We start from the raw sequence: 9,740 nt of genomic DNA, 5'->3' as shown, positions 1-9,740 counted from the left end.
TCTGGTCCAACCTCCCTGCTCAAACAGGGTCATCCCAGAGCGCATGGCATAGGATTCTATCCAGACAGTTCTGGAATGTCTTCAGGTGGGGCAGTCTGTCCCAATGCATGATCACTCACACAATAAAGAAATTTTTCCTCATATTTAAGTGGAACTCCTGTGTATCGGTTCCTCTTGCTTCTTGTCCTGTTGCTTGGCATCGCCAGGAAGAGCCTGGATCCATCTTGTTGACACCCTCCCTTGAGATACACACTGATGAGCCCCGCTCAGTCATCTCAGTCATCTGAGCAGGCCCACCCCTCAGCCTTTCCTCATGGAAGACCTGCTCCAGACCCTTGAACCAGCTCTAGCTCTCCACTGGGCCGGCCTCAGGAGCTCCCTTGCACTGTGGAGCCCAGAAGTGGACACAGCACTCCGGGTGCCGCTGGCACCTGCACAGCAGGGTCGAGGGAACTGCCTGGGGTCAGAGCCCGCAGCTCAGAGCCCCGGCTGTCTGCATGCTCAGGCAGGTGAGCTCACTTTGACAATGCCTGCTCATAACCCTTTATCCTGTGTGAAAAATGCGTATTTTATGATTAGCGTTTTGCAAATATTAAAATGAAGATTGTGTGTGTTTTGTTAGAAAGTTATGATGTATTAATTTTCTTAAGTAGTATGTTAAATATAGATTTAGGTTATAACATAATGTTAAAATAGAAACTGTGCTATGGAGGGTACTTTTTTTAAAGAGAGGACTCGCACCGATATAGCAGCCACAGGACACCTAAATCTTTCAGACAAAATGAATTTATTGCTCCATTATCAGAAGAAACGAACTTCTTCCCACCTTGCTCAGCCATGAAGATGCCATTAGGATTAATGGGAAGAAGTTCACACTGACCAGACAGAATCCTTTGTTTGAATGGAATTCATGCATCATGTATGAGATGTATGAATATGCAACAGGCTATTGCTTTTGAGGGTTAATCCTCTGTTAATGTGTGTCCTTTTTCAGGCTTATTTTGCCCAGAAAGAGGTACCTGGACTGTTCGTAACTCATTGTTTTTATTGTCTCATATTGTCCTAAATCCTAATTGTCCAAATTTTTATTACTCTAATTATATTCCAATTTTTGTAACCACTTTATTACTATTCAACTATTAAAATTTTAAAAACAAGTGATTGGCATTTTTCACATCCTGCAAACTTCCCACTCCTCTGCTCTGCTCCTGCCCAGGTACCTGTGCTGTAGTACAGGTTTGGTGGGAGAACACACAATGCTATATTAAATGCAGATTTTTTACCTAGCTGCTTTCAACTCTATCATTAATGAATTACAATGTGATTCAGGTAATGGGAGAAGTTTGGCAATTGTGTAGGGGCTTCCTGCAGCAGCCATCAGTAAAATCCAAGACCACTTCAACAATGCTCCAGTGAGAATTAAATATTTATAAACTTGAATCAGAAAAGTCAGCATTGTAGTTAATATGCTGCTTAGAGTCTGAGGGAGAGAATGCCTTAAATCCAATACAATTGTGTAAACATACCTGTCAGAGCAATGGGAAGGTGCATCCCTCATGACCTTGAATCCAAGTCCCTTTTAAAACTTGGTTGCATGTGTTTTTTCCTTCTCAAATTAAAGCATTCTTTTTCTGTTTTGGCTTTTTTTTAACAATTGCACAAAGTGATCTTGAGGAAATAACAGTTCTGGATGAAGAGTCAGTTTATAGTGGCAAATAATTTCTTAAAATTGTCAAAATGTAAACATTATACTGGAAGTTTCCCAGAGTTTGTTTATGTAAGACTTGCAGAATGCTCATTTACTCTGTTGCAGCAGAGTCTGTGACTTTGACTGCTACCCATGAAGGAACACCCTACACTACAGAGGGAAGAAACAAGGATGATGTAGGTCTGGATGTGGAAAATAGGTTCTAAAAGAAAAGATTGAAAGAAATGGCCTTGGTTGGGTTAGAAGGAGAAGAATGAGGCTAGGATATCAAAAGGAAGTAATCAAATATTTTTATGCATTTCAAACATCAAGGATAAGGACAAAATACCATGGATTTAAATTGGAGCTGGCAAGGTTAAAGTTGATCTTTTATAACACCTGGGTGAACTAGTTGGCCTTTAGTAGATCTGCAAATTTAACTTTGGATAAGACGCTTAAAACGCTATCCACAAGTTAGACTGCACTCCTGCCTCTAGCACAACAGTTAAGAAGTAGGTGGAACGCTTAGATTCAGTCTTTCCAATCATATTTCTTTCTCTTTTTTACAGATTTCCTAATTCATAGGCAGGTATGGCATGAGGGGATTTTCACTTCTTAGTGAAGTGTTATAATGTACATACAAAAAGATTGAATAGGCAGAAGAAAAGTAAACAGTGAGTTTACTGTGAGTCAAGTGAGGCAAGCAGAGCACAGGCTCTGGGAGGAGTGCCCACATTAGACAGACTGCTTACTGATAGGCTAGGCATTCATTTCTGCCTTTGGTTTGCTGGGGTTTTTTGTTTGTTTTCCTGGCGTCTTCTATCCTTATTTCATTTAGCCGCAGTGAAATAACTTGTCTTGGAATGCATTTTGGTGTGGTGATGTTAATTCTGCTTTGAGAAATGTGGCTTCTAATATCTTCCTAGTGATGCGAGAATTCAGATCTCAGGATTTCTTAGGTCATGGGGACTACTGGCCATGGGTACATCCCATCAAGTTACGTGATGAATATGGCACTGAGAATTCCAGTTGCAATCTTAGGGACCTTAAATTTGACATCAGTAACACTCAAAAAGAATCAACTACAGAAGCACATTAGGGAATCTGGTCCAGTGAAACAACAGCCTTTGAACCATCTGGTTCATAGCAAATTGGCAGTTCTCAAGATTTTATCCTGTGATCCAGGAAATGTGGCTTAATCCTCTATTTTTGGAATCATAAAATGATATTAAAATGCCAGTGTTTTAAATGGTTTTGACCCTCTGGATTAGACAAAGAAGTCTGGAAAGAAAGCAGCCAAAAACTTTAAAAATGGGCATCAGGAAAAGAAAACTCAAATTTACTAAACATCTCATTGGTTTTGATCCAAGGCCACTTATTTTATGAGGCTGACAGTTATTTTTGAATATTTGGAATTTTAAACAGTGCTTCTTTTGTAGAAGTGCCTTTGAGATAGAGCTGGCCCATGGTGACTTAATAACATCGATTTAGTTAAATATTCAATGTAATAGGGAAATAAGTAAAAGCACTATGATTTTTTATTCACTTTATCATGGTTGCTGTGATTTGTATGACAAAAGTCCAACATGCTGCAAATATTTCCAGTTTTTGATAATGTTGGTGTCTGTGCTTGCAAGTGGTTCTACATTGTTCTTCCTTATCTATTAGGAATGTGGTAGAGTGAAAATTATCCTTAAAGAAAGTGCAAGTTCAGCAGGATTCCAGTCTGCATTGCAAGCTTAGGCTCAAATGAACCTTTTTGATGGGGAATAATGCAAACCTCTGAGGACTTACTGGAATGCTCTGTGGCAATTAGTTCTGTAATATTATAGTTCAAGTTCCGGCCTTATGTGGCTCTAGAGACTTTGGAAATATATGCGGTTCATTTTTCAAAGTGCTTTTAGGCCTCTTTTTTATCCCCTCTAATTTTCCATCACCCAGGAGTTAGGTTCAGGAATATTGTTTGTGATCTGAGCTGTGATGGTTTGATTCCACCATGCTTTGCCATCAGATTATTGTGCTGAAGGTCTGCGTCATCTGTGTGCATGACTTGCAGAGTTGGTGCCAGTGGAGCCATTTCTAGGCCACTCTGCTGGCAGTTTTCTGAATTGACTTAATTGGACAGGGAGTGCCAACCAACAGGAATATTTTCATCAGGACTCCATTTCCACGTGGTTCTTTGAAATGCATATCAGATGGACATGTGTTCATGACCCTGGAAAGGACTTGGGGCCCTTCTAGAAATGGAGCTCTAGGCTGCAACAGTGCTCAGGAGGAGGACAGTTTTAGTTTGTTTAACCTTGAAATCAGTAGGTCCTTATCAAAGTCTTCCCTGTTACATTCAGCAAAACCTTTTGGATTTTCCCATTACTGCTTTTAGCATAGTTATTGTGTCAACCCAAAAGCAAACTTAAAGGATGACTGCATTTACCATTTTGAGATACCTTTTTCTCTTTAGCTTCACTGGACAAAACCAGAAGTAGAACATTTGTATTTTTTTAAAGTGAGGAAAACTTTATGGTAACAATTTCTTTGGGAATGATTGACATTTAATACAAAAGTTCTGAAGTGTTCAGAAAATGCAGAGAAGTTTCTCTTCTTTACCATTAAAGTGTAAAAAAACCACCATGCTTTACTTGTACACCTCCAAGATTGTCACTGGACTGTAAAACAGGTGCTTTGTCTAGTCTTGGCCACACACAGAAAGTGGCTCCAAGAATCTTAAAAACTAATACCAGACAACAGACAAACTGTAAATAGCCTGCTGCATCTGTTTCTCAGTGTAGCTGAACTGTAGCTCAGAAGAAATATGAAAATATTTGTTAAAAAAGTAGAAAATACATGCTACCAGTATTCTTCTGTTTCTCCTGTCTCAATATAAAAAATATATCAGTCCATTATGATCTAGTCTTGGTGATGGACCATCTCCAAACAGCAAGCTCGACTATGTGGCCTTCAGGTATCCAATGCTTTAATTATTTTCTGTGATTAAGAAAATCTGTGAATGATTCATGGGATGAAGTCAAAGCTCAGGTGTTGGTGACTGCTGATGAACATGCCTTCCAGAATGTCCCAGCACTCCTCCAGCTGTCCCTTGGCTTTAGCTGGGGACAAGAGATTGGAATGCCCAAGTTCATCTGGCATAAAGGATCATTGCATTAATGAAAGTCCTCAAAACATGGGTTATAAAAGAGTGACAAACAGAGCTTAGCTGCAGATAAATAAATTCCCTCTGTGTGCATGAGACTTAATAGTTATGAGCTATTATATGTAGGAATAAAGATTTTGTCATATGTAATTTACTCAGTAGTTATTAAACAACTACATGTTCTGCTCTCTGTGAGAAATTAATTTCTATGTTGAAGTCCAGAGCAGGTCTCAGATTCCATCAAGCATTCTTTCACAAGATTTGAACAGATCTGAATGTATAGCAGCATCTATATGACAGGATGCATGCATATTTCAAAATATGCAACAGGCCTTCTGGAAAATACACTGATCATAAAAGCGATAAAATTATACAGTATGTTAATGTGGTTGACACACCTTTTGGGAATGAGGAAATACAAGTTTGCACTAAGGAAAGAATGTCCAGTAAAACATTGCATGAAAGGACTGCAAAAATGTATGATAGACTGTAAATAATCGTGGAATAAAAATTACAATTGACGGACAAATAAATAGAATGTAATATCTGAAAGATAGCGTTGTGACAAAGTAAAGCAGCTAAATTAGTGTACATTCTCTTTGAAATAGAAATTGTTGCATTTAACCAACAATGATTTCACCTCCTAGATACTTTGATTTTATTTCCTTTGTTATACAGTGTGTTATTTTTAGTGGGCTCCATTATCTGGGAGCATGAGGCAAGAGAGAAGCTTTTCACACTGGCAAGCCCTTTTCCACAGAGATACTGATGTATACTAAAGTATTGGTATATTGGATACCAGTGTGTGCTAGATGTTTGACTTAAGGGAACATGCAGCCATATCACAGCAGGCTGTGTCTACAACAATGACTAGTTACTGACAGATCTGCTCTCATTAGTTCTAATGGAACACAGTCTTAAAAATTAAATGTATACCCCTTTATTACTTACATCCTCTCTGTGAAACCCTTCTGTCCATCAATCTATTTTTTAGTTTAAATATCATTCATATTTTGTGTAAAATTAATGTCTCTTACTGCCTTTGCTCCTAATCACATAGAGCAATCTATCTTTTGGTGTACAAATTGCTCATCCTTATTGCCAGCTTGAAGCTGGGCTCTGCCATCATCCTGACTACAGCCTGAGGGCTGAGAAGGTTCCCAGTAGATGGAATTTATATGGCTGGGTTACTTCTGCTCTGCATCATGGCGCTATTTGGACTGTACTTTTCCCAGTCCATTAGCAAACAGACAGTTCCTACTTGTCTCGAGGTATTCCATATGCCAGATCAGAAAAAGCATGGAACTATTATACAGACACTGCTAGATACCCTCCTGTTTGTCAAAGTATTTTTAGGTGACCTGTAGTAAGAAAAGCTTCTCTAGTTCCATTTAGGCTGTGACATTTTTACTCCAGCACAGCTGCTCATATGTTTCATCCCTGTATGAAGATTTGGCCCTGATGAGCTGTAGGTAAATATACACAAAGCTAGTCTTTTAGGAGCCTCACATGCTAGCCTGCTTGCCTGAGAATATGCACAGAGTGCTATTCTCTAGTTTTAGTTTAACTTCATAATTTCCTGATGTTCAAGAAAAATTGCAAGGAACAATTCCATTATTAAGTCAAAGATAAACTGTGTGATTTCCACCTCAGACATTATCTTCAAGAATAATCTCTGTAGTTAAAACAAAGTGAGACATGATGTGCATTTGCTGAGACAGTCATCTGTTGCATAATTTTGCTTTGGTACTTATTTTGGAATAGAAGTATTAAATACATTGTGGAAAGGGTGCACAATTTTACCACCTTATTTGTGATTTTTTGTTTGCCGTGGTGGAAAATACCTGTAAACTTTTCTGAAGTCCTATTCTGCAAGTGACTGCATCATTTTGACTCCTGCACTCTTGATTATTTCATTAGATAAATGAAATGTTTTTTCCTGGCTAGTTCTTCATGTCAGAACAAGTCCCTATTTCTTTTTTCCCCTATAATCTTTACTTTTTTTTTCTTTATTTTTCTTTTTTAATCTTTATTTTTTCAGAGATGGCAGAAAGTTGGGTCTTTTTCACAGGATTCTCTGGTTTTCATTCTTGCTCAAGAAGTCCTGCAACTTTTGTTTTAGGTAAAATTAGTGGTTTGGCTCTGCTCCCAGCATCCATACCACATCCCATTCCCTTAATCTGAGTTCTAAACTTGGGAAATTTTCATCAATTTTATAACCTTAGGGAACTTTGTAAAATCGTTCTCTCAGCAGTGCTTGCATTTTTTTCCTAGATGCTTTTTGCTGTGAAGTTTGCACAGTGGTCAGATTTAAGAGCCGTACAGCACAGTGCTTTAGATGTCAGCTGCTAAGCAGAAGAAGAGGGACTGGAATGTTATCTCCAGCACTAGCTCCAAGCTCACTCTCCAAACCCTGTGTCTAGAGCCTGCTGTCTATAAAGGGATGTCTGTGCAAGATTGGTTCTCTGTTAATGTTGTCAGAATGAGACCTGTGAGTCAGAATATTTGATATTTTGTGTTTGCACCCCTCTAAAGTAATAAAAATCTGGGAAAGGAAGAAGTTTTGTTTTCTTCGAAATATGTAAGGCCTCCACCTATTTTGTCAGCACAGCCACTCAGCATCCCCAGGATTAAGGTATTTATACCACATTATTTAGGCATAAAATAAATATGTTTTATTTATGTTTAAATATCCGGATACTTACAAAAGAATACCATGAACAAATAGGCACCAAAATGGGATTCCCCCTTTAGTGTATGTAGGAAGAGTGCAAGTTAAATTCTGTTCTAAAGCAGAGATATCTTGTAATGTACCACATACAGACCAAACCAACTTAGGCAATTTCAAAATAAAGATAAATTTGTGTTGATTGGTAAATCGTACATTCATCATATGTATTCAGTCAACCAATAGAGCTACATTTCCTCATTAATTACAAAAGTCTGTTCTTTATCTCTGCTTGTAGCTCTGTGTTGCTTTCAAGAATGGATTTATTTCCTGTCATGCCTTCCTGTGAAATACCAAGTTAAATCTAGACTCTGAGTTCAGTGTAAAATGCATAAAAATACTTTCAATATACAAAAGTTTGAACTAAGACCATTTTTTCCCCTAAATATAGATTAATTGAATGAATAAATATAAAATACAGATGAAATAGCTAATTAGATGATGGAACCCATAAGCCATTGGCTATTGTGAACCATTTTTATTTTACAAACCTCATCAAAGAGAGATATACAATCCTTGCTATATTTCATTCCAGACATAGAGGCTGTCCATATTTTAAAAGCTTTTCATTAACTTATGTAGCCAAATGTCTGATCAGCTGCTGGACCAACACCATTAATTCTAGTCCACTCAAAAGTGTTTACAGGGAAGACAGCTCAGGATTTTTTTTTCCTAAGCAGTGGTTTTTGCTTTCAGTTACTTCACTGATTTCTGTTTTCAGCTGTTTTGATCTTTGAGATCAGTACCTGCATCTTATAAACGCTCATGCTGATTCTGGCATGACAGGCTTTCTCTTACAGTGACACTTCACAGTATTCTTTCTATTTTAGTTGCCTAGTCATGGCCATTTCTATTATCTGATCTTAACTGCAAGGTCTGGAATTAAGCTCCCTAATTAGACAAGGCACTCAAGGTTTGGTCCCAGTCCTGTGTCAAGGTAAACTTAGTTTACTTTAGGCTGATCACCCATCACTTTAAAGATCCCAGTTTTTATTATTTTCAACCAAATCTCAGTTTCTTGCAACAATAATTCTGAGGTCTTGCAAAAAAATGCTTTTCATAGGTAATATGTAATGCATGAATTATATACATTAAGATGTGCTGCTCAGATCAAATACAGAATTTTAAATAAGTAACCATCCCTCTATAATTAAATTAGCAAGAAGAATAAAAATTTTATCAAATAGTGTATTGATTAATGTTATATTTGTTGTAGGTAATTGCTCAGATAGGACATCTATCAAGTGTCTCTAAGCTTAATATACTGCATTTTAAAAATTAAATGCTTACATAATTATATGGCCACATTTGACTGCCTAGTGAACAAGATCAGAAATACCTTCTTTCTTAGGTTAGTTATTTTCCTGTATTAAAATAATGACTACTCAGTCTTTCTCACTTGCTTCCATTTAGAGGAAGAAGTTTATTTTTCTTTACTCAATAAATTCTGAAAATAAAAGGGCATATCCATCTTAATATTCTGGGCATAATGAATTGGGAAGAGAATGTCCTACTCTGAGTCCCAGTAAGAGCCAAATTTTCTGCATACTAAGCAGTACTTGTTCACCTGTATTAACTTAGTGTTTTTCAATCACTAAACCACTGTTGTGACTTGCTATGAACAAGCAATCAAATAGCAAGTTTTAAAGAGGCGAGGCTGACAGCTGCTATTCATACCTTAAAAAATATTTTGCTCCTTGCTTTTGTTTTGGTAGCTTTAAAATAGATCCACTAGGTGGTGCTTGAAATACAGGGGCAACTGCAAATCATTGTGACTAAGAAATATTAAATTATAATTCCTTAGTCAACACTCCAACACAAATATTCTTGGCAACAGAAATAAGATTGCTATCCAAATGCTTGGGCTCGTCCTTTTCCAGAATTGAGTTTTCTGTTTCAGAAGTAAAACTAGATGTTCGCCATTATGGAGATGTACTGCTCTCCATTATAAATTTCAGTGGGTCTTCACCCTTGGCACCCTCAGAATAGATTGTTTTCCATTAGTATTTTTGGCATTTGAATAAAAAGTTTATGTCCAGACTGAAAGTGATTTGGATTAGTTCTTTAAATACATTAAATAAAGATAAATCTTGGCATTGCCTGAGTGCTTCATCACTCAGAGGAGAAGTTTAACTTCTAACAAGGAATATAGGAAGACTATTGTGATGTTACAGCAC

The sequence above is a fragment of the Zonotrichia albicollis genome, chromosome 1, assembly GCF_047830755.1.
Source record: "Zonotrichia albicollis isolate bZonAlb1 chromosome 1, bZonAlb1.hap1, whole genome shotgun sequence".
Classification (NCBI taxonomy): domain Eukaryota; kingdom Metazoa; phylum Chordata; class Aves; order Passeriformes; family Passerellidae; genus Zonotrichia; species Zonotrichia albicollis.
The sequence above is the reverse complement of the archived record's forward strand: the minus strand, read 5'-3'. Positions refer to the sequence as shown.